Source organism: Amblyomma maculatum, chromosome 10 (genome assembly GCF_055883805.1).
Source record: "Amblyomma maculatum isolate TAMU_Amacu chromosome 10, ASM5588380v1, whole genome shotgun sequence".
Taxonomy (NCBI): Eukaryota; Metazoa; Arthropoda; class Arachnida; order Ixodida; family Ixodidae; genus Amblyomma; species Amblyomma maculatum.
Genome location: NC_139353.1, coordinates 84,304,344 through 84,330,834, shown reverse-complemented (window position 1 = coordinate 84,330,834; position 26,491 = coordinate 84,304,344). Strand labels below are relative to the sequence as shown.

Sequence of the window (26,491 nt, the reverse complement as noted above, 5' to 3'; positions counted from 1 at the left end):
GTCGGTAGAACACTGCATGGAAACGGGCCGCGGGCCGGGGCTTTCTGTGTATACAGCTTCTTTCGGAAATGAAGGAAACCTGCCGCTGAATTTGGTCCAGTGATTTATTTGACGCCGAATAAAAGAAAGCGTATTGTAGACAGAGGAGTAAAATGTCTTCCCAAAACCCTCTTGACGAAACCTTTGCTTCTACAGATACTACTGCAATTAATTCTCTGTTGAGAATATTATTACTGTAAGTTTTTTTTTTTTTTTTTTGTCTCATCTTGGCTTATTTTTATGTACTGGCGGTAAGCAGTACATTTTTAAGGCGTCTGCGCATGCAGACTTTGTCGGGCCTGGGGCGGGCCTAGTGGAAACGCGGGCCAGGTACGCGCCTGGTTCATGTGTGCATGGGCCAGGCCCAGTCCCGGGCTTGGAGTTATGGGCCCGGGCTGGGCTTGGGCCTTTAAACGGTGGGCATGGGCCGGGCCCGAACCGGAAAATCAGGTGCAGCTGCTCTAGTCATGGGGTCGAGCTTGTGTTAATGCTGGAAGCACGTAGAGCATGAAAGCTTGCAGCGCGAACCCAGGACCCTTTTTGCAAGAAATTTCTATAAGCCAGCCAGATATATCAACTGGGAATTAAGTTCTATAAACAAATTAGACCATGCAATTTACCATGGGCAGTATCAAATAACTATATATGATCCCTGAAGAAAAAAACTATGGCAATTAGACCATAATCGTTCAGCGGTTCAATTGTGCAAGTGCGTTACTGCAGGAAAGCCAAATTCAATTTCGAGCGACCCGGGAATTAATCTTGTGCCCTGAACGTCCGTTTCAACTTGGATACCGCGGCTGCGCTCATGTACCCATGCATGCATGTTCAACGGACAGTCCTTCACGCTCTTCAGCGTTTGAATTTTTATCCCGAGAATGAAAACGAGTGAATTAAAACGATGTAGGCCAAGGATTCTGTGGCTTAAAGGCTACTGTTGGAAGGTAGTTTTCACAAAATACAAAAGGCAGGTGGCGCATAGTACCACTTAATTTCAGTGGTATGTACATTTACGTTCATGATCTACACTATTCACCAGATATGTGGCAGTTATCTATTTAATCACCACACCAACCACACCAAACCATAGATCCATAGAGTTAATCGACAAATACACACCGCTTTGCCAAGGGAAGGCCTAGGCCTAGCTGTAAAGGCAGGACGATTTCTGGATACGTTTTATTGGACTGATTCGTCGATGTGCGTTCTGTGACAAAAGGGGGACTGTGGAACCTGTGGAACGACGCGCGCTATGCCTTTAGGGTGCAAACGCCACCTTGAGCAAGATATGTGCTCATGCACAGAAAGACAGAAAATCGGCGGTTCAGATGCACATATGGCTGCCGAGACCTCTCATGCCTCTTCGAGCGGTGGAGCTTCTGACTTCGACGCCCCCAGTTTGGCGAGATCTACGACGACGACAGTTCTACCGACCACTCTGCAGTAGTACAAGGCGGCCGGAGAGGTAAATATATACGTTCGAACTCGGTTGGCTAAAGACGCGCGGACAGACTTTACTCAAATCTGGGCTTGCTTTCATGGTGTTAATTCATTTCATTTGAAAACATAGAGCCGAGTCTAATAATTGTTCTGGGGTCGGAAAGCGCGATCTTTGAGGAGCGTCTCATTTGCATAAGTGTGTGCGCAGTCGAGATCTCTCGTAAAAAAAAAAAAAAAAAAAAAAAAGTGGCGGAGGGGGGGGGGGGGGGGGGGGGGGGGGGTGTTATAAGTACGCCAAACATCCCGGAAGTTGCTACTTTAAATCTCTCACTGCCTGGGCGCTGGACATTACACTGACGCCATGTTTACTGACCTTTTACAGTAATTGGCACGGTATTCCGTACAGCACCTTCATAGACTAAGTGTCATCTTAAATAAGCTCTCTGCTCCCAGTGGGCTGCAACCTATGAGAGTAGGAGGAGGGGGAGGGAGGGGGGGGAAGGGGCTTTGTTTTAAGCTGCATCATATATGCAATCACAAATAATGGAACTTCCAGCAACAGGCACTTAGAGAGAAAACCAGAACCCCGCATAATCTTTGTTTAGCTGTTGAGAGACCTTGTCGAGATGCAAAAACAGGATTTCTAGGAGGTCCCTTTTTGTGAGGTGATCTGCACTTGCTTAGTGACTGGAGAAGTGATTTTAATGGTTTACTGTGAATCTCACAGTCCTGTGGTGATAGACAACATTGAAAAAATGGAACTGCACAATAAATGAGGTAATGAGGAAAATATTTTTCTGCCACCACCGTCACAATTACCCTGCATCTCTCAAATAGTTCCATCAATGTTTTTCTGCCGCTTTGGAGGAGGAAAACAGGCCATATCAGTCTGAGTCCAGGACTAGTCTTTTATGCATTACCTCCACGTCTGATTGTTAAATAGCTTGTGCTTGGATTCTGTGAGCTGAAATTAAACTAATGCATCACCCTTGCCCTAACTCTACTATTTTAGTTCCATGCGGTTAACATATGAACCAGGATATATTATTTACATTATTAGATATATAGCATAGTAGGAAGGGCCGCTGTGTGTGTGTGTGTGTGTGTGTGTGTGTGTGTGTGTGTGTGTGTGTGTGTGTGTGTGTGTGTGTGTGTGTGTGTGTGTGTGTGTGTGTGTGTGTGTGTGTGTGTGTGTGTGTGTGTGTGTGTGTGTGTGTGTGTGTGTGTGTGTGTGTGTGTGTGTGTAAGGGGGGGGGGCACATGCACTTCAGCATGTTGCATAGAGCTCTGAATTCGAAGCTTTACTTGAATGTATGTTAACGGTGTGCCCGATGTTTCATGAAGTCGGCTGATTTAATGTCTAACATCTATGCTCTTTGTTACCAGGTTACACAGAGCATTGATGAAGACGAGGATAGAGAGGTGCCCCTGGATTGATGCCAGGTATGAAAAAGGCTTTTGGCAGAGAAAGAGAATGCTCATGGCACAAAGTTGTCAGTGTTTAATTACATATTTGTTTCAGTTGCCCCCACTACAAGGAACTTCATATTCGCACAGTACGAAGTGTCTCGATTTATAATCTGGTATCTAATTTTCAGCACAGTTCAAACTAAGCACAGTTAGCATAGTTTACACATGACATCTCACACTGCATTCTTTCCTTGATGGTCTTTATTTTGAGATGTTTCAAAATACCTTTTATTTCTCTGTTGAGAAACTTGGTGTCCTATTAGAGCTGCCACTAAAAAGTGATAAATGTGATAACCAATAACCCTGCCTTTCTTACACCAGGCCAAAGCAAGATATTGCTTGCCAGTAGGCACAGATGTGCATGACACTCTCCTGGAGCAGCCGGCAACAGCGCATGTAAAATTGTAACATTTTAGTTTGGCCTGTCCCAAAATTTGTTATGGAAACGTTACAGTAGCTCTTGTGCTTGTTTTTTTTTTGTAACCTATTGTGCTGCAAGTAGAAAAAAAAAAGAAGATTGAGGTCTAAAGATCCAAACTAAAACTGCAACCAGGGTCCAAGATTTCAATTTTTTTTTGTCAAGTTTCAAGTTTATTGCACTTCATATATGATAGCATTACATACATAATAAATAAATACAAAAGGAGTCCCATAGTGAAATGTACTGTACTGGGACCTCCTCAGCTAATTAAAACGAGTTATGAAAGGGAGCAGTGGTTACAGCAAATGCACAAAGTAAAAATATAGTATGTTATAACAATAATAATTTTTTCCCTTGCCTCTATAACAAATAAATATTATAGAGGCAAGGAAGAAAAATTCATTCTGAAATTATAGAATACCCCACAAAGAAGTAGCCGTAGACAGAACGACAAGTAGTATCATATCATAAAAAAAAATGAAAGGAAGAACAGCAGCATAGCCTAAAGTAATACAAGAAAATACAAGTATCCATTATTCAAATATTAATACAAACAAGTGAACATGTGCAAGAAAACAAGTTTTAAAAGTAACTTTTTACGAAGTGTGTATGAAGTATTTCATTAGTTGGTGGCACTGAATGATTGAAGAATTGAAGAACAAAATGAGCGCCATTAAACAAATGTAGCAAAAGACTTGATTTGATGTCCGGAGGTATTCCATGCTTTGACTGATGTGAATCCAACTACGGTAATTAGTGCACATTCTTGGCAGGAGAAAATTACTTCTTGATGAAAATCTAATGGTATTGGGGTCAGTAAGATCTTGACGATATATAAACTAGAGAAGATTGTTGTTACTAACAAAACAATATGTGAAAGTGCCTAAGTTATTCGTGAGTAAGGCAGAGATGGGAAGAATGTTAAGTTGCTGAAATAACTTGGGAATATTGGCACGGTATGGGCTGAATGTAAATATACGTAAAGCTTGGTTTTGTACGTGTTGTAGTGGTGTGATGTCACGTGTGAAGGATATGTGAAATCCCAAGTCGTAATGCAAGTAATTAAGATGACTATGTATGAAAGCATAGTATTATGCTCATATTCATGGAGAAAGGACCAGGTTTGCAGGTTTGAAATCCATTTATCGCTCTGAACACTGATAGCCTCAGGCAAGAAACAGGAATTAGTGGCTGAGTTGCTGCTAACGCAAGGAAATGGCTTGACAAAAGCTGAAAAATGAGAGCACCTGTAGAAGGACAGGGTTTCCAATGTCACCAAGTTGCAGTTTCCAAAATACACAGTGTTATCAAGTGTGTTTACCATGCTTAGGGGACACCCTATCTGAGGTTGGTCATCAATAAATATAAGGTCACTCACTAAAGTCTGTTAATTTGCTTCTGTCAAGCTTTATTGATGACTTTAAAATCATAATTTTAATGCCAATGACACCTATAGTTGTATGGATTTACTGAAAAGTCAGTGGCTCTTCAGATACTTTTTATTTTTTTCTTTCCCACCTTTTAATACCTGACCCATATCACAAAACAGCACTTTAAGCCCTGGTCACATTGTTGCATAAACAGGGATGTGGCTTTGATATGCACCACGCTGAAGGTTTTTTAGTTTTCTTTCAGCTTGAGTGTCACTCGCGCTACCAAGAGTGAGATTCTGTGATCAGTAATGCCTGCGATAATTATGCAAAAAGCAGTTCAGTGACTTGGAGAGGTATGTCACTGTGATTTTGGAGGGAAGTGGATAAACAAAAATATGCTTCAAGGCTTAGTCAGGGCTTTGTCACCTTCTATGCATCAAGATTGGTAGGGCCTGAATTACTCTTTTCTCCTCTAATTTAGCAGCTGCGCAAGGTGGAAGCAAAGAATTGCTAAAAATATACTTAAATATTGTTTAGCAGAATCAGATCTATGTACGTATCTAGCCTGACCATTAGGAGGAGCCATGTGTGGCTCTGGAAGAAGCAAAATCATGGTCAGTCAGTGCTACCATGTGCATCTTCACGTTTTTGCTGCAACAAGAGCACGCCATAATTACCCCTCGCTGCACACAATTACTCGTGTCTGCCATAGGATGCCACAATGTTAGGAGACTCAGGTTATCATAAAAGACATAAAAGATGAGTGCTTGACCTATGGCAATGTAGTTGCTTAAGATTTACACTTTTCCAATGTACATTTAGTTATTTAAATGTTTAGTTCTGGAGAATTGCTGATTTTAACTCTAATGCCGCCAAGACTACTAAAAAAGGTGCTCTTCCTGGCTGAATATCGTTCCAGATACTGAAATTACGAACACTTTTTGGCTTGCAGTTGGCAAGCGGCCATGTAGCAAACTTGGCCTTCCAGCGTTCACCATGTAGCATTTCTCCTTTTCCTTCCATTGACTCCCCTTAACATCCAAAGTGTTTACATATACGGCTTTAGGTGGGCGTTTCAATCAATTTCAGTTATAACAGTTGCTTTTAAAATTATAATTGCCATATGAGCGCTTAAGCCTTTCACATGCAAGTGAGAACTCCAGCAATTTCTGCCGGAGTAACTAAAAAACTTATTTTGAGCTGTCACGGCAGCTCGAGCTCTCCAGTTCCAACCTGTTGGAAATTTTTTGCTGTGTCGATGCCGCGCACCACTGAGTTCACTCGATTGCTTGCATGTGAACCAGCCTTTATGTGAAGATTTAAAAAGTAATTGAACAAATTTTAGTTAAATAGGAAACTAGCAGGGATAGCTATTGTCTCTTTAAACGTTTATCGAGCCTCATAAACTGATTATAAAAATGAATTGCATGTAGTGGCCATCCTCTCTTTTTTTAAAGAATTGGTTCTGTTGTGTCCACTTTTCTGCTCCCCCTCCTTGGTTTAATGAAACTGCCATGCAACATTGATTAATATGCTACTGTCATATAATAGTTGTAAGTGGCGTGCAGTGCTGTTCATGAAGCTTACCATGATATGAATATTTTAAGCTTCAGTAATTTCAGAAAGGAAAGCTGGGCTAAGTTCTTATTGAGTGAGGCAAGATTTTCTCCTCTGGACTCACATTTTCTTTTATCAAAGCAGGAAGAAGTGCCAGTACCTTATCTTGTGCCAAGTGATGCAGACAGCTCAGGTTCTGATGAAGACTGAGGTCCTCAAGTGAGCATGTTTCTTTTTTTCTGAAATGCTGAAGATTTAAATGCCAGATAATTCCATCTTGACACCAAAAGCTTTGAATGAAGTGCAAATGTTAAGCATTTTGGGCAGATAACCTTTCTCTGGCTTGCATGTTCAGTACATGCTCACCTTTATGCTGACCCTAACATATGTAAAAAAATGGAATTTATCATGCAAGGAACCATATCGCACTGTTTGTCAGTAAAATACACCTGTCATTGTATCAGTTAGACTCTGCTATTTGGCACTTATGTATAAGTGGACTGTAGGAAAATTTGATGTAAACTAACATTTTCTTCCAATTAATATTTGTGGAATATCTCATTTATTTTAAGATGCTGACTGCAGAGCTCAACAAAGTACTTTGCAAGTTGCTGATGAGAGGACACAAGTTGCAGCCCTTCTCATGTCCTATGTGATGCGCCCTAAAGTCAGCGACCAGGGGGATGACAGACCCGCTGGACCTGCTGAATATCATCTAGTACCCAGGAAAAGCTAAAAAAATTGAAATATACTTGCTTTTCAAAGCTTTGGGTGTACACATTCCTGAAGCTGAGAACCACTTTTATTGTCTTGATTGTACCAGGTACTTGGGTAGTACAGCTCAGATTGAGATTCACTGCGAGAACTGTGAATGGGATATTGACATAGCCTTTTGCTCTTCCTTCCTTGTAATTCCTTTGAAAGAGCAGCTTCAACGAAGTCTTGGGCAGCAAAACTTGAAGTTGCTTCCGCAAAGAATCAGAGGAAGTGTGATGACGTAGTGGATGGCATAGAACATGCCAGGCTGTCGGCTGATTTTTCAACTCACAATATTTCACTATTGTGGAATACAGATAGAATTAAAGTGTTTTAAAAATTAACGTTTGACATCTGGCCAGTTCAGTGTGATATTCTTGAGCTGGACCTTGCAGTCTGAAAGCAGAACAGGCTTATGCCTGCTATTTGTTTTGGTTTTTCAAAGCGAAACATGTCCACTCTTTTTACGCTCTTTGCAAAGGAGCTACAGAAGCTTTCCTTAGGATTTCCATTAGTTAAACATGGAGAACAGGTCCAAATAAGGGTATTTGCAGCTGCATATTCAGTGGATGTCATTCGTTCAGCAGTCGGAAACTATAAACAATTTAATGGTTTTTATGGGTGTGGCTGGTGTTACTACCCCGGGGGCTCTTCGTACGAATATTGAGATCCTGCTCCAGTGTGCAGGACTGCTGTGAAGCATATTGAAATGGCTAGAAAAGGCACATCTTAAGTGCCTGTTTATTAATAGAGTCAAGGGACCTTGCCTTGCCGTGCCCTCATTTTGATGTGGTGGATGGTTTCATCCCCGATTACCGACATTGTGCCTGCTTTGGTGTCATGTGACAGTTACTCAAACTGTGGCTAGAAAGCGAGTATGACTGCCCTTGGTAGAAAAGAAACAAATTGACTCAGCTAAATAGCCTGGTGTTGACCATCTCACCTCCTATAGAGATCACCTGCACCCCAATGAGGTTTGAAGACTGAGCTAGGTAATTGGAAGGTGTCAGACCCCCTGCAGACCCCCTACCATGCTCTGTACAGAGGAGGGCTCCTGCTTCTTTGTCGAGCAAATAGGTACTTTGGGCATACCACTTCTTTCTTTTTATTATTATTTCTTTTATTTTCTATTATTATCATTTTTTTGCTGGAGGTGCTGCGATGTGCAGGTCTGAGTTACTCCTTTAGACTGAACCAGCTCTGCTAGATGCTTTAACAATAGTTACACGAGTTGTGTCGATACATTTCATAACTCCTCTGTGGTGCACTGTTATTCACTGAGGCTTGAGCTCCAGAAGCCTGCAGTATTGGTGCAATAGGCATTACCTTTAGCAAGTGTCGGTTTCCTCTTTCACTCCTTGTTTCCACTTGTGCAGCTTTATGCATTTTGGAAGTTTTCCAGTCATGGATGCTTACTGAGTTTTTTATTGCCTTTACTTTTACATTTGTCATTTTTGCTCATTCTTTTTCCAATTGTATACATACATATATATATGTACATTTTCCTTCTGCCTGCTAAGTGTTTTGCCATTGTTACAAGTAAGCTTGCTTTTTTTTCCTGTCATGTGGCTTCTATGAGGTATGTATTTATAGTTGTGCTTCATTTACCCTTTCATACATCTTTCCTAATTTTGCCTGCTTGGCGAGTATTTGGGTACAGTTTAAACCTGATGTAGTGAAGGATGTGTTCTCTGTGCATCTTCTTTTTCCCATTATTTTTTGTCTCTATGTTTTTTTTTTTTTTTTCACTTTCTGGCCTTTCATTTTTTTTTCTTTTGCACCTCTTACAATTGTAGTCTAACGGGCCTGGAGGAAAGTGGTGGCACATGGAGCACTGAACGCAGGGCTCCACTTGGGAAGAAAGAGATAAATGAAATAAAAGTTGTTCCTCCTCCTAAATCTGCTACTAATATATCTTTGTCAGTTAATGAGAGTGGGCACGTTCCAGATATCTTGTCTTTGGTGAAGTGAATTCCTCGCTGCTGGCTTACTCAGGCACATTGACAAGATCTTGCCTTTATAAGAAAAAGTTGCTTGCCGAACTGCACTATAAGCACTTGCTTCCACTCTGATCAGCTTTTGAAATGGTAATGAAGGCTTGGAGCATCATGCTTTGAAAGGGTGATATAAAACGGGAGAGAGGGGGGCAAGTGATCTGAAAAGGCAAGCTGTTGGGTATACTTATGTTCATCTTGACATCTATTCATTAATAGCTTTCTGTTGCCATTGAAAGTCACAATGAAGGAGTCCAGCAAGGTCATATAACATTCACTGCTCTTGTGAATGCTTGAGGCAGCGAGGCTTGCCGATTCTGAAAGTCGACAGTTGGAACTTGCATGTTCTGTGCAGGGTCGGTGCCAAAGTTGGCTAGAGCTGTTGTGTCAGTGACAGAGTGGCAGGGTCAGTTGGCGGCATATCAGTAAGAATATTGTAGATTATTTCCTCTTCATAACAATATTGTTCAGCGATTACCAAGCCAGCGGCTTCCTCCCATTTGTTGAGTGTTATGGCAGCAGTAATGGGGCAAAGGGGGCAGGTGGGCATCAGCTTCTTAGGCTTTGACTGTCTAGGCTTTTAGCAAATATGGTCAGCTACGAATGGGCAGGATGCTTTGAAGTTAGTGTCTTTTATTGTGCCTTATGTGAGCATGAATGTATTTAGCACTAATCCAGTGGTTCAGGGCATAGCCAAATTGTCTAATGCTTGTGTGTCTGCTTGTAGTGCTTTCACACTAAAAAGAAACAATGGGGACATAGTGGATTCAAACCCAGGAATTACTCATGGGAAGCAAGTATGAAGTGCTGTAGCTATAACTGCAGTGGATACCCCCATGTGCAGACTGCAACACACTCTTGCACTGTGCACTGGATGTCCTCGTCTCCATCAACTGCCACCTGTGCACAAAAGCTTTCGCACGTCTTACTCGATTGTTAAATTTTTTTTTTTTGATGCTCAAACAACTGGGTTACAGGGAACTACATAGGATGGCTAAAACAAAGGCTCATAACGCAAGATGAAGCCGTGGTTGTCTCTGGCTTCGTGAATGGGCTAAGCTTATTGTTTTGACTCCATTGCTCTTCGGGTGTCACTTGGCTGATTCTAATGGATGGCTCGTATTCTCACTCATTTCATTTTGTAGAACAGGTGCTGTTATATTTTGATTCTATTATTTTCTTTGTGCAGTCACCATTCTTTGTTGGTTTAAAATGTGTAATAAATTTTTTGAATGTCTTGCAACCTTCGTGATTATTGTCCTACAATGATACATACATCACTGAGCAGCTCATAAGTTGCAAAGGGACACATGAGTCATGATTTCCACTTTTTCTGTGCTTCCATATATCCGTAAAGTTTCAACACATTGTTTAAATATGATTTCAGCCATGCCTACTTGATGAAGCAGCGAGTCTAGAGCTCGAAACTTCATAGATTTTTGCAGATTCATTAAAATAAAAATGCCAGATAAGAGATTTCCTTTTTTTTTTGCACAGAAAGGAACAACTATAGATTGCAACAAACACTTGTTTGGAAAGTTAGAGGGCATAAAGAAAAGCTGTTTTCTTTTACCATGATGAAAATAACCACATTTTGCTCAGCCTGACTGGATTTTGAGCGTTAATTTTCTGTCTTTTGCAGAGTTAAAAAATAGCCCTGGGCTAAAGCACTTACCTGACCCCCCCCCCCCCTTTTTTTTTTGTCCTTACTCACTTTTATCCTACACTTCTCCAGTATGCCCCATTTTATTCTATATATATTAAATTTAAGAAGGACAAGATGTGATTATTGCAATTAGTGCGAGAGTGATGCATTAGTTTGGCACCACACAGAACAGAAGCAAAGCCATTAACAGTCAGACATGACTAGTCCGGCACTCACTCTGACATAGCCCATTTTCCTCCCCTAAAGAAGCAGAAAAGAACAGACAGAACTATTTGAGAGATGAAGGGCGATAGTGATAGGGATGAAGGTGGCGGTGTAAAAAAAAAAATTACTTGCATCAGCTCTTTCAATTACATTTTTTTTATGTAGTCCACTGTCACAGGATGGAAGCCCGTTATACTTTGTGGCACGGGCAGAGGCTCTTTATTTTTCTTTCCTTTTGCATGCCTCAACATAATATATGTCACAGGATGGAGGGGAAACTATTAAAACTTCTGTGATAATATAAGCAGGTGCAGATCACCTCACATGAAAGGGGCCTCCGAGAATGGTGGGGAATCCCTGCTTTTGCAGCTCAACAAGGTCTCTCCTGTTGCTAAACAAATCAGTCGGATTAAGCAGGGACCCCGTCTCATTCTTAGTTTTCCTCTTCATACCTGTTGCTCATAAGTTACGTTATTTGCCGTCCTATATATGAAGCAGGTTAGAATAAATTGGCCCTCTCCTCCTATCTTCGGAGATAAGACCCTGGGCCGCAGCCTCCTTAGCCCACATCCTAATTCAGTGCTGCTTGGCCACCAGCTCATTAATGGCCAGAGATTAAGACCCGCAGTAGCAAGAAATCCCTCTTAAATGAAAAAATATTGGGAAAGATGGTCAGTTTGATGAATGTAGCTCAGTTTGACATTATCAATATTTAAAACTATGCAAAAGTTGGAAAAAAAGTGTGTTCCAGAATGAGTAAAAAGTGCAAAATAGTTATTTTATGCAAGCCCGACCTGCTCGGTCTCACTTTGTGCAAGAACTTTTTGGCAGTTTCTTGGAACAGGAGCTTGTGGGTAAATGCGACATTGAATGGAAGTAAGGAACAGCTCAAACGGACCGGACGTAGGAAGGCGAGACAGGCGCATGAGCAGCTCATGTGTCTGTCTCGCCTTCCTACACGTCCCGTCCGTTTGAGCTTTTCCTTCCTTCCATTCAACATGAACCAGCCAGCCCGACAAAGCTCTCTTCTTGAAATGCAACATTATGTCTTTTGCTTGTCACCATACAGTGCAATAGCGCCTATGTGTGTGTCAATTTTTCTGCTGGATTAAAATTTCAGAAATTGTTGAGCACTCTTTCTGTGAATGTAGCTTTGTTGCATATGCAAAAAATATATCTTTCATTACCTTTGAAATAATCCACAGAAGGAATTAAGGGTTGAGCAATGAATATGGGTTCTGCACACTATTCGGAGCACTGTTTTATGTGTTTAAAAAAGCTCGCGCGGTAATAGGTAGTGTAATGTCTGTGATATTGTTAGTGGCCCCAGGTCCACCAGGAGCCAGAGACAGCTTGAACACACATGGCAATGTAGTGGACCCACGGACGGCAACGAAAATGACAGGAAAACAATAAAACAAAAAGAGCATCCTACATGAATGGCATTGTTTAATGCCAATGGCTGGCAGCGAGGTGTGGGACAGTAGCGTGCGTCGCCTGCATGTGGCTTGGAGCGCTGAGCGCTTGCGTCAGATAACATACGGGCTGGCGGCTGGCAGGGTACCATGATGCGTTGCCGAATGCCAGTCTCACGCGGCCACGTTACCTGACCGTTCCAGCTAACAACGGCATCACTGTTCGGATGCGCACGTGTGGCCAGTCCGCACGAGCTGTCATCTACATCTACATCATTACAATGCATTTTTATTTGCACAAGGTTTAATGATCATTAAATTTAGTCCCCAGTGTCCGTTTATTAAAATTGTACTTTTGACAAATTAAATACACATTTGCAGAAATACATTTTTAGTTCATTGCCAATATGCTACCCCAAATATGATTTTGAGCACTGATCTTTGAAGGCAGCTTGAAGTGTGCTTGAAATATATTTTCAAGGAATATCCATTTTCATAATTGAGGTATACTTTAGGCACATTGGTTTCACATTTACAACAGTACATTTTAAATTCATTTTCAAGATGCTGCCCCAAATATGATTTTAAGCATGGTTTTTCTAAGGATGCTTGAAGGGTGCTGCAAATATATCTTCAAGGGCCACCCATTTACTATACCTGAAGTGTACTTCAGACAAATTTATTTCATATTTGCAAAAGTACATATTTAATTCATTTTAAGTATGTAAAAAATGCCTACATATTTTTTCACCTATTTGAACTATACTCGAAATGTACTTTCAGATACGATATTTTTGACACATTTTAAAAATACATTTTGAATATTCAGCAAGGAATTTGATGAACATATTTCAGACATATTTTGAGCACATTCGTGAATACGAATTACATTTAAAATGTGTAAAAAATATGCCGCTGTGTATTCCAAACGTACTTCTTTTTGCTAAGGGTAGTGACCTCATAGGCATTGCTTTTGATGTTATTTGCCCTGTAACTCCGATGACGTCTCCGCTGAAGTCATTTATTAACTATAATAACTTTCAGTTAACATTACGCTCTACTCTTATTCAGTGATTAGCACGGATGAAGAAAAAAAATCAAAACGTTTATGCTCGGTGATTGAGGATTGCCGTAACAAGTCTGAGATCTTGATACAAAGTTCGAAAGGTAATACTACAGCTGTTTGGTGAATGGTGATTGTTACCGGGATTACACACGTAGAAAAGGTGCATAGAAGAAGCTTCTTCACAATCAGTGCCCGAAAAACTGGCGCGATTATAGATTCATCGCAGCTACTTTTAAACGTAAAATTGGAAAAGCGGACGATGGACGTATGACGTTAAAGACTTCAACTTCCTTTCTAAATATGGCGAGCGAAGTGCTCTTTTCGGGTTTTTAAAGTTGCGGAAAAAGATTCCGACATCGCACAATCTACCTTCTCTTGTTTTGACTCCTCACGAAACAATAGACACAACAGAAACAATTGCCAAAGTACTGAAGACGCGTCTCTCGTCTCCACTTCTTTCATGTTTATTACCTGTAGTGCCAATGGATCCACTTAAGCATTACCCTTAAATTTCTATTTCTGAGCTTTCAAATATAGTGATGAGATTGCCAGCCGCTCCTACTGGTCCTGATAATGTAACCTGAAATTGATAAAGATCCTCTTTGATTAGCCACCTGCCTCGTTATTAGAGCGAGTAAATTATTCACTCAAACATGCTTGGATACATCCACAATGGAAACTTGCCAAAGTGATTCTTTGCCAAAGAGAAACTTGCCAAAGTGAAACTTACCAAAGTGAAACTTACCAAAGTGAAACTTACCAAAGTGAAACTTACCAAAGTGAAACTTGCCGAAGTGAAACTTACCAAAGTTAGCTCACCGCGCTGGCTGCAACGATTGCCAGAATAACAGCCCAACGCTGGGACTGGGCTGTCGAGATACGGCTGCAGCTAATTTCGTTCACTCAAACCACATTTCAGAGTACCGGAACAGTAGCACACGCATGCGTTAGTCCCGTCATATTCTTTGTATACCGCGGGCTTTCTTTCTAGCTTAGAGAATTTATACACGTGAGGCTTTCTTTATCGGAAATAAATGGAAGGGGGTTTCAGAAAGGGCTCTATAATTTTGCAGCACACATTTATTGTCTGAAGTCAACGCTTAGTAAATTAGAAAAATGATCTTATTCACTAATTAGTTGCCTACAAAATTAAAATATGCCTGTGGTGCGCCTAACGGCTGGCAGCTGTATACAAGTGGTTTCTCTGGCCTAAGTAAAATGTTTTAATGTTAATCATTGATTAAAGTATAGGATTAGGCACCCGGTATGGCGTCCATTATGGCAGATACAAGCAAGCCAGGAGAGTTCCGAAAGGGGCAGTCCTCTCACCTGCGCTTTTCAACATACTACTCAGCTCAATTTCAATTAATCATGAAGTCCTAATTTCCGTACATGCAGATATTGCATTTTTTGCTGCTGTATGTCGTGTACAATCTCTTTATCGCCGCTTGAAGACGTACCTGAACACCACTGAAAATTGGTTGTATGGCTTGCGATCACGTTAAATGAGAGCAACAGCGCTGTCCTTGTTTTCAATAAAATGATTCTGTGAGTCTGTCTTTATTTTATCAGCCACAAATAATTCATCAAGTTAGGCACTTAAAGTATCTACATACCTTTTGTGATAACACAATGCATGTTCATTGATCCAGAGCGCAGTCGGACACAAAGCGGTGTATCACGACGTGAGACATTTCGCAACGGACGTTGCCTTGACACTTGTAGGCAGAGCTCTCGCACATTACACGTATCTTTGGAACCCTGTCCAGGTGGGTTGGTTTTGATGTTATCGCTCACTGTGTCTCACCTCATAGGAAGGGAAAATAAGCTAACGACAGTAATTGTCCGAAAATGGAACCTTGCGGAACACCTGAAGATACGTCAGCAAATAGTGAGTTGTAGCCAGTAGAGCAGAGAAATTGTGAGGTATTGGTCAGAAAGAAATAAATCCTTATTTACTAGTTACTTTCAATGTCTAGAACACTTATTTATGAAGAACAAATTTATGGCAAACCATATCAAACTCTTTTGAGAAATTTAAAAAGACACAATCAGCAACTGATATAAGCCATGATGTAAGCTCGATGATATAAACCATTTGTGAAAGAAATCCGTTCAATGACACGAAAATATTATTTGCGGAATCTATGTTGTCTGGTGGAGAAAAATGAATGATTCTCGATAAAGCTCACATGCAAGTGGGGTCAATATGATATGTTCAGGTAGTTTGCAACATGTGCTAATAATAGGTGCCGGACGACAATAAGCTGGATAGGACTTGAACCCAGATTTCTGAATTCGAACGATAATCCCGATTTTCTATTGTTTGTGAAGTGTGCCAGAGCCCCGTGACTGTAGAAACATATGGGTAAAATAAGAGAACTACAAGGAGAAGTGTTTTTTTAACAGTTCATCATTAACAAAATTGTACCGTGGGCTATAATGGTCTTTTATTGTATAATTTAAGCGAGAAATAGCACCTTAGTCAAAAGTGGGTGGTATTATCAGAAGGTAATAAAAATAACATGAACTGGAAAATCCGTATACCTTTTGTGAAGAACAATTATTATCAAAAGTATCTTTTAGCACTGTGGAACAGATATTATCAACTGACTATCATGCGAGATTACCACAACGATGGAGTCTTTAGCTATGGGGTTGATAATTCACTACAATTTTCTCGAATATTGTAAAAGAAGGCTAGGTCGAGACGGCGAGGTCGTGACGGCAAGGGCAGCGAAACCTTGTCTAGCGTTTTAATCCGATCACGAACCCAGGCGCGCGCCGGAGCCGGCGTCGCGGGACGATGATGATGGTATGTACAAATGAAAGAAGAAGATCATGGCATGTACAAATTAAAGAAGGTCCACAGAAGGCTCACAATATATTTGTACCATATCTGGTAGGGCATGAGATAAGAAGTGGCCTTCAGCATTTTTAAGGCCGCTGTGTATGTGTTGTAGGCAACTTTGTAAGCAGTCCAGTGTGAGGTGTATGCTGATGTCTTTACGGTGTGATAAAGTTGTTTTTAATAATTTGATCACTTTTTATATGGCCGCTGTACCATGGTGCGTGCGAGTTAGAGACGATGCTGTGTGCTAGAATACGCTTGTTTGTTAAACGGTCAATTTCAGCTGCAAAAAATAGCCGAGTTTTATATAATGCAATAATTGTAGAAGTTTTAAAAACATGTTTCTCCAAATGTGCATAGATTGTTATTTATTGTCATATACTTTGCTGTCTTGTAGACGGGTGTATTCATTTTTGCCTTGGAAAATTTGGGGAGTGCTTAGTTGAGGTGCAATGTAATAATTGAATGATAAATCGTACGAGACTATAGAGTAAGGCCGGATATAACATCAGGTTCATTATTCAGGATGAGATGAAGCATGTTTGAGGCTATGGTGATATTCTAATTGGTTCAGTAATTAGCTGTTTCACAGAGAATATAGAGAACAAGTTAATGAATGTCTCGTCCTGCACAGAGAAGGGAGACAAAAGGAGTTCCGAAGAATGTTCGGAAAATTGGTCATCAAGTAGAAGTAAAGGAGTAGAAGATAATGTCATATTTATTTTGATAAAGGAGTCGTGGAGTTCTTTTATTTGGCAGGCTATGTAAATGAAGATGAGTAGCATGTAAACAGTAACAGGGTTATGGCGTGTTAACGACACCCAGACTATTAAAGGCAAGTGTTAACATTCAAACTTGAGGACGTAATGTCATTAGCTACTGCGAGTAAAACTAGGAAGAACCAGCCGATCATATCTGTAAATGGTTAAAATAGCTACATTATGAAACATCTCATTATCTTAAACATTAGTAGTCAGCCATGTTTCTGTAAGGAACAATGTATCAACAGGTATCAATAATAAATCATAACACATCGTGTTTGTTAGTACGCTCCTATCGTTAGCCAATATAACGACCAGCTTGGAAATAGACTGAGAATGCATATCATTGCCCCTCTCGCATGCTTAGAGAGTGGCAGAGAATGATACATCAGGACGACTGTCAGTGCTATCTGAGTGTGTCCTAAGTTCTTGATCGGTATCCGATGTTGAGTAATACGTGTACAACCTATTATTGGTGGACAATTTATAGTATTTAGCTTGAATCTCTATGAAATCTAATAGCTCTTTGTTGGCGGTCTGTGTAGCAACTTCAAAGTCTTCGTTTACTGTGAGCTCTTTAGATTGCAGCTCACTGCGCGGTGACAGTACTTTTCATTCATTTTATAGATAGTAAGTCTTGCGAAAACGGGACGACATTTGTTAGCAGAAAAATTGCCCAAACGATTGGCACAGTGCAATTAATTAGCAGCACGATGTAAGATATATAGGCGCGGAGACAGCGCGCCACGCCAGGGTCAGATAAAGCCCTCTAGTTCAAATAAACCCTGCGAGGTGACTGTTCACTCAGCCGCCCGTGACGTATTAGGCGGAAATGCTTCTCTATGGGGAACACGCGGTTATTAAGGTTAATTTTCTCGTGAACTGTGGCAGATGATTAGAGGGAACTATTTTTCCTGCTTTGTTTTTGTCTATGTACATAAAGAAGTGCAGTTTTGTTAATCAATGGCATCATGCATGCGAAGAATATTTCGCGTTTAATTTGAACCTACTACACGAATAAGCGGCGACGGCTCGTTGAGAGCAAAACGTTAATCAGTGGTCGTCTTATCTGTTCTTTAACTTTGTCTATTTGGTTTGCGCATCCATGTGCCTGCTTTTCTGTTCGCCCTCTCCACAAACACTCGTCTGATTCCTAGTTCGCTCGTTACTTTATTCCCTCCTTAAATTAGATGTTCACTAACTGGGTCCTGCGGGCTCCCACAGAACTTCCCCCTCCTCTCACTTCCTAAATAGGAATTATTTGTCTTTCACTGCTCTTTTTCTTTTCTCTCTTTCTTTTTTTTTTTGTCTTTAGAGAACAGAGCGCATTACAGGACAGATAATAATTTCAAAACAATTACGAAAGAACCACAAGCATAATATATACAATACAGAACAATAGAGGTAAAAATTTGGCTAACAATTTTCTTAAAGCAATGTTAGAGATCTGATTAACAATAATGTGATACGGTGCACCAAATCAGCATACTAAATCGGTTAAGGAGTGCGAACGCATCACTTAGCGTTGCAATGACCTTTTTAAAATGAATGGGATCATCGATGCCATTTAATAATGCGGGTAAAGAATTCCAATAATTACAGCTTAGAAAATATGATTTGCACGCCACCGTATTGCAATGGCGCACTGAGACTTTTTGTTCTTTGTTACGACGATAAGGATTAAAGAGGGTGATAGCTGCTTCACGTACGGACCATGTACCGTGCTTATTGCTTTCAAACTTCTTTTAGAGCTTTAACTTTCCTTTACCTAACTAGCTCCTCCCTTTCGGGCCGTCGTCGTAGGCCAAAAGTCTGTGCCCCGACAGCTTGGTATGTTGACGAAAGCGCCGGCGGCGGCAGCCCACCCGGTGAACTATGCAGCATGCAAACTCGCTTCGTAATTGCCTGCAGTCTACAAGCCTGATAAGATGTGTAAAGTTAGCATGAGGGCGCAGTTGGTGATCGTTGGTGTAGTCGTTCGTGTAGTCGGGGTTCCTGCAAATACTGATGACTGTCGGGCTTGCCGGAGGTAAAACCGCCTTGCCTAATCGCAGTATTAGTTCCCGTTTCCTACACGTAACTCGTTCATAATTTCGGTCACTTGCTTATCCCATTCGCACACTCAGTCGTTTGCATGATGGTGTTTTATGTGATATATAAGCGGTAGGGGAAGCTGACTCATTTTTTTTTTAGTAGAAACAAAAGTACAAAAAAGACATTTAACACTACGATCAGCTACATAAACATTCAAGGAGGTAGAAAAAGAGCGAAATGGCTAGAGATAGAACAGCAGTTGAAGGATGACAAAATAGGTGTGTACGCTCTTTGCGAGACTCATCTCAGGGATCTAGAAGATCCACCGTTTATAGAAGGCTACGTCTGGGAAGGGTGCAACAGAAAGAGAACGGAAAAGAAGGGTGGAGGGGTAGGTATGTTGATACACCAGGGAACAAATTGGCAAAGAATTAAATCATCGTGTAGAGAAAATATGTGGGTTTCAGGAACAATTGCCGCCATAAGGACATGGCTAGGGGTAGCTTATTTAGGAACAGGACACCAATGCAGGCAAAAAAAACAAGGATCTTGTTGAATGTCCCAGTGACGATATAAGCCAGTTTGCAAACGGGGCCAATATTATTCTACTGGGGGACATGAACGGCCGCATCGGCGATCTGGATGGATACACGGATTGTAACGAAAGCTAATGCTAGACTTCAGTGAGCGACACGATCTAGTTATAGTAAATAGAGAAACAAAATGTGAAAGCCAAATCACGTGGGAATTCCGCAACAGGCAGACGACCATTGACTATTGTCTAATGTCGCAGGAAATTTATAGCCAAGGTAAGAAAAATTGAAATAGACGAAGAAGGGTAGTGTAGTCTGGGAAGTGATCATAAACGTTTTAGTCTGCAGATGGGACTTTTGATGAAAACAGAAATGGAACTTAGACAAAACTTAAACGAAAAATTAAACGACGATTAAATAGCGCAGATAGCAGCAGACATAGAGGAAGCAATTGAGAAAAGCCCCATGGAAGACTGGGATTATTAACAGGTAGAACTACTCATAAGGAGGAAAATTCAGGAGGTTAAAGTAGCAAACCGTTGGAATGGAAAGAGGAAGCCACAGAGCTGGTGGAATAAGGAAATCAGGGAAGCTATTGAACTACAGTGGCTAGAATAGGGGAAGTGTGCGGACCGCGCTGCCGGCTCTCATGCCCTTCCGCGATGCTCTGGAGAGAGAGATCCAGGGGGCGCTGACGCCCACTCACTGCGTGTCATAGCGTGTCGTCTGCTCGCTGCATGGTTAATCGGCCGCGTTTGCGAACCCCTTCAAGATCCGATGCATGCTTTATGCTCTTACTACGACTTCTGGTTTTACACAGCATTCTTAATTATTAGCCAAATATCTAAGTCATGCCGGTGTAAATTTATAATTCTTTACAATGGTCTTGTTTTGTTTTGTTTTTTTGAGCGGAAGAATTACAATCCGCATTCTAAGCGGGATTTCGCCTGGGTGGCTTTGAAACCTTCGAACAATCACTCCAAGAAACACTTGCCTCCAGTAAGTTGCGGACACGGGTCGAGATAAAAAAAGTAAAGGTAAAGCGCTAGCCATAGCGCTAGCGCTTGACCACTGAGCAATCTAGGTACCAAGTTTTTTTCTTCTTTTCTTTTTCACGTGTTAAGCTGCCAGTCCTTCAAGGGGTGCATTGAAGGTTGTTGGCTGCACCTTCTGTGACACAGTGGTACTAAAGACGTTAATTAGGCCTCCCTAATCTTATTGAAAACCCAAGGAACCGGTACATAGCTAAACGTGTGCAAAGCGTGGTAGAACAAAGCTATAGGAAGCAATATTTTTCCAAACATGAGCTGTAAACACTGCACGTATATCCATGCTTAGCCAAGGTAAACCACCGCTAATTTTTTTTTTTCACCGTCAGTTTTCTTTTCCGAGTATATAGATGAGCAGCTTAGGAATTACCACTTAGGTATAGTTGCAATTTCGTTTTCGGAATTAATGTGTTGCTACACTGCCGATTTTGCTTGGGCCTTTTAAATTGGCGGTTTTGCCTCTGTGAGATAAGAAAAAACCCCTCTGCTGCAGAAGATGAATTCATTCCATAATTGATTAGCATGCATGCACTCAAGCATTGAAAAAATTTCTAAATTAAAGCCATTTGTTTTTTTATTTTGTTTCAGTTCTTCAGCGGCATTATTAAATTATTCAGGAAAACCCCGGGAATCGTTATGCTTGCAGGCTATGCTTAAATGAAATTCTATAGCTGCGCTCATTTCGCGTTCACGTTCGATGATATCCCGTGAACATTTCAAAATATCTGCCCCTGAACACAGGTGCATATATATTATATTAACTACTTCAGAATGCAAGGCCGTCGCCAGCGTTCTTATATAGTTTAACTCGACCTTACTACATAGCGAACAACACGTTCCTCAACCGGCGCCTAGGAGATCCAGATCCGCGATTAGGCGCACACTGTACACTGCGTTCGATGACACTCCACTGATCTCATGAAGCTTTATGACGAGACAGAAAATTCCATGCGTGCAGGCATGTGATTAAAAGCAAGTCTATGCTCAGAACTGGCCGTCGCGTAATATCAGGCTCCTCACATAAGGCAGTGGCCTCAGCCCCTTGATCATTATACTTCGTCGCTCTTATGTCCGTGCTGGCGCGATATGGGCACAGCCTCACCTTATGATTATTTTCCTTGAAACGGGTTTTGACACATGTATTGCAATCGGCACGATCAGAAAAATCATCCGGAACGCGCATTCAGAGCGATCACCCTCGATCGTTCGATCAATTATCATCCGCAGTTGCGCCGTAAATACCGTGCCAAAACTGATGTTAGTTTTTTGTTTTTTTTTTTCAAGAAGCTCGCAAATTGCAGCGTTGCGCCTTTCAATAATTTCGGCACATAAAAAACAACTCTTCCTAGTACTATTTGAACCCGCTTTTGTAACGAGGTACAAAACAATGACTTTATCGCTGACTCATCGTACAACGTCAAGCAGAACTTGCACCAAAAAACAACGCAAGGAGCCCACATCACGCGCGCAGTCAGGGTTCAAGCACGTATTTCATGTGCTGACCTGACGTAGATGGGATGGATGGAATATGGGAGCGTCCCCTTTGAAACGGGGTGGTAGCAGTAGCTATCATGCTCATTTTTCTCCCTCTATCTTAATTATTGATTTAGCATGGTTAACTAGACCACCATTCTATTTATTAAATTTTGTACCTACATTACTAACATTATGTCACTTCTCTTCTTTTAAGCCACCAATCTTCCAGTCGTTTTTTGCTAGTTTCCACCTCAGGTTTATTCACCCGGCCACTGTTATCTCTACACCCCAGAGCTTCAGGAACAGTGATTGCGCCTGCATCAACTTCCGGGTGGATACCATTACATTCGAGTATAATATGGTGAATTCTTTCACTAGAGTTACCACATGCAGCACATACAGCAGATGCGTCATCTCCATTGTTAAATTTCTTTTTGTAGCTGCGTGTTCTAAGGCACCCTCATCTAGCTTCAAAAAGTATGGCACAGCACCTTGAGTTATCAAAGAAATCTTCCTTCCTGATCTGCATTTTCCACTTTCGGTATAATTCCACACTCTGTTTCGCTTCCATCGAATTTATCCAATTTTTCCCTTCTGTGTTTTTCACCTGTTGCTTAATGCTCTTTATTTCTCCGTCCTTGTGACTAGCATACTTACTAGTTAGTTTCCCTGTTCTTTTCCTCCATTGCAAGTCAACGCTTTTTAAGTACACGTATTTAAATAATTTAGCTGCCCATCTGTTACTGTCCGATTTCCTCAGGCGTTCCTCATATAATATTTTACTCTGAACTTCTCGCACTTCGAAAGATGCCCAGCCTATACCTCTCTGTACAGCCTCATTTGTAGTTTTTCCGTGGGCACCTAATGCTAATCGTCCAACGGATCTCTGATTTGTTTCTAATGTCGACTGTACCTCTGATTTTAGGCACAAAACCGCATTTCCGAAAGTAAGTCCGAGCACCATAATTTCGTAAGCGGGTGGGCGCGCCATCTAGCGGAGGCATCTCCAAACGGCTGCAACGCTCCCCATAGGCGCCGCTTGGCGGTAATCACGCTTCAGTATTCTAGCCACTATAACTGGACAACGACAGGCTGCTTCAAGGGAACACCGAATGGCAAAAAAGCACAGGTATCTCAGGAGGAAATCGACCAAAAATGGAAATCATATCGACAAAAGAAACTTCAGGTGCAGGCCCTCGTCCAAAGTAAAATAAGGCAGTCCACCGATCGCTGGATGGCTGACATACACGATGCCTCAAGAGGCGGAGTAAGAAAATTTCTGAACCCTATTAGCTGGCTAGGGAAGAAGAATCAAAGAAAGCACGATCGGATTCAAGATAACGAGGGAAATTGTTTAAAGGGAGACAACGCAGTGAACTGCATTACATCAGTTATAGCCGAGTCATTTAAGAGCGACGATAGGGCAATCTCCGCAAATCAGGAAGCAACACAAGGTAGCAGAATACAAAGCAGCTTAGAACTGACCAATCTAAACTGGAAAAAGGCAGAAAAAATTTTTCCTAAAAACACATATACCGGAATAGATGGAATTCCGATCAAACTGATTAATGAACTCGGTCCAAAAAGTAAGGAAACGTTCTTAACAGCTCCAGAAACAGTCATAACGAATAAGCAAATTCCGGACAGCTGGCGGCAGAGTAAAATGAATTTGATTTATAAAGGGAAAGGAGACAGGATGCACATAAAATCCTACAGGCCGATTACCATAACATCTGTTATGTACAGGTTAGCCATCCAGGCTGTGAAAGTAAAGGTGCAAGCGTGGGTAGACAGTAACAAGATACTCGGAGAACTTCAGAACGGCTTTAGTAATGGTAGGCGCTTAGATGATAGCCTGTTAGTGCTTACCCAATGCACCGAAATATCTAGAATAGAAAATAGACCTTTGTATTTGGCCTTCCTGGACATAAACGGGGCGTACGACAACGTACGCAGGGAACTCCTGTGGAACTTGAAGGTATCGGTTATGAGATAATATAGTTCCTACAGGAAATATACTGGGATAACAAAGTAGAAATTACGTGGGAAGGAATAAGAAGCACGGAAGATGTCAAAGTATGCAAAGGATTAAGACAAGGCTGTCCTCTATCACCGGTGCTGCTCATGCTTTATATGATAAACCTGGAACGGAGGATACAAGAAAGTAACCTAGTTTTTAACCGGTTATTTAGATTAGGTGGAAAGAAGATACAGCAGCGCCTCCCCGGTTTGATGTATGCAGACGATATTGTGCTGCTAGCTGAGAGTCTGGAAGAATTGCAAACTCTAGTTAAGTATTGCGGAGACGAAGGGGACGCCGTAGGCTTCAGTTTCAGCGCAGTTAAGTCCGGTCTGACGATTTTCAACGGCTCAACTGATCAGGGTCTTAAACTACAAGGCCAGGAAATACCTAGAGCAGCAGAATATAAATATTGTGAGCCTTCTGTGAATGTTCTTTAATTTGTACATGCCATGATCTTCCTCTTCCATTTGTACATACCATCATCATCGTCACGCGGCGCCAGCTCCGGCGCGCGCCTGGGTTTTGTCATCGGAGTAAAACGCCAGACACGGCATCCCTGCCTTGCCGTCTCAACCTTGCCGTCTCGACCTGGCCTTCTTCCACAAGTGGTGAAGGTAGGACTCTATCCCCTTGCTGTTTTGTGCCCTGCCTCTCGCTGGAGCTATGTTCCGGTCACTGCTTACCGCCTGCCACCATCGTTATGACTACCGAGAGTACCCACGAATCGGCAGCACCCTCTACCTCAGCTGCACCACCCCCTCCGACTGTGCCCACACGACAACGCGACCCGCCGCTGTTCGCTGGTCGTCGTGATGAAGACGTCGATGACTGGCTGGACACCTATGAACGCTGCAGTAACTACAACCGGTGGGACGATGCTCTAGAATTTCTGAATGTTTCTTTCTACCTCATTGAGGTCGCCAGAACCTGGTTTATTAACCGCGAACCCCACACCACTAACTGGACCACATTCAAGCAGCAGTTCCGCCAATATTCTGCGGACCCAGCAGTTCGGACTGAGGTCGCGAAGAATAAGCTCGCCTTTTGCCTCCAAGGTCCCGATGAGTCGTACGCATCTTACATAGAGGCAATACTTGCACTTTGCCGGCGTATTAGTCCCACCATGCCGGAACGTGAACGCGTACACCACATCTTGAAAGGAATTAATTCAGTGGCATATAACACCCTGATTGCCCAGAATCCTTCTACTGTTGACGCCATTATTGCGACCTGCCAACGTATCGACCAGCTGCAGTCCTCCCGATTGCAGCCCGGCATTGCTACTGGCCCGACCTCTGCTGACCTAGATCTGCGGGCACTGATTCGAGCCATCATCCGGGAGGAGCTCCAAGCCCTCAAGCCTGTCTGTCGACACGGGTGCGATCATTCTTCCGTACCTTCTAATGACGCCGGTCTCCGCAACATCATTAAAGATGAGCTGACAACAATTACGTGACCTATGGTGTCCGACCCTCCTGCACCCCGCCCAGCATCGACTTACGCACACGTCGCAGCATCACCCCCTTCTTTTGTTCCGCCGCCCCAACTGGCACCGCCCTACAACCACATCAACGCCGTTACGACGGCTCAGCCTACGCCACCCTATTACGCACCTTGGCGCCCCTCTCGCCCAGTGTGCTACTACTGTGGAATCCGAGGGCATATATCCCGCTCCTGTCGTCGACGCATTCAAAACGAGCGGCGTGGTTACGACGCCTTCGAAAGTGACGTACCCTCATATTATCAGCGGCGACCTATTCCCAGCCAACCTCGTCGATTCTCTCCACCGCCGGTATCCTCGTCTGAACCAAGTGGGGCTCATGTATCCCGACGCCGGTCCCCTTCCCCATACCGCCGCTCAGTTTCCCCTCTCCGCCCCGCAGCCACTCTGCCTGTCCGCCATCCGGAAAACTAAGTGTTGCAGTTTCCGGAGGTCAAACTGCACTCTGCGAACTTACTAAAAGTCCTCCTGATCGCCCGTATAACGTGATTGCTGTTATCGCTGAAGGTTTACCGGTCGAAGCTTTGATTGATACAGGGGCTGCAATTTCTGTCATTCACGCTGATTTGTGCTACCGTTTGCGAAAAGTGACAACACCATATGATGGGCCTGAACTCCGTGGAGCCAATGACGTCCCTTTGCGCCCTTCAGCGAAGTGCACCGTACGAGTTGTTACCGACGCATCCGCCATCATGTGCAGTTTGCTGTGCTCTCACCTTGTGCGCATCTGATGATTTTTGGATGGGATTTTTTGTCAACCGCTTCAGCGTTAATGTCTTGTGGTGAGCGTGTTATCCATATGACAAACAGCGATTTTTCATCTGACTTTTCTGAACGCCATCATCCCCTCGTTGCCGCCGCT

At 42.3% G+C, this 26,491-nt stretch overlaps 2 long non-coding RNA genes across 3 annotated transcripts in view; both read left to right on the top strand.

Moving 5' to 3' along the window:
• Positions 1-1,015: 1,015 nt before the first annotated feature.
• Positions 1,016-10,293, top strand: LOC146176919 (uncharacterized). 2 transcript variants are annotated; one of them, XR_014701582.1, is made up of 4 exons: positions 1,016-1,504; positions 2,866-2,922; positions 6,445-6,519; positions 6,873-10,293. It is a non-coding gene; the product is annotated as an uncharacterized LOC146176919 (long non-coding RNA). The 2 variants fall into 2 exon arrangements; XR_014701580.1 differs by having other exon boundaries at positions 1,020-1,504; positions 6,442-6,519.
• Positions 10,294-18,706: 8,413 nt separating this feature from the next.
• The window catches only part of LOC146176917 (uncharacterized), a 47,343-nt gene continuing 39,558 nt past the window's right edge, over positions 18,707-26,491 (top strand). The window contains exon 1 of the long non-coding RNA XR_014701232.1: positions 18,707-18,843. This is a non-coding gene — a long non-coding RNA (uncharacterized LOC146176917). The remainder of the gene's footprint in view (positions 18,844-26,491) is intronic.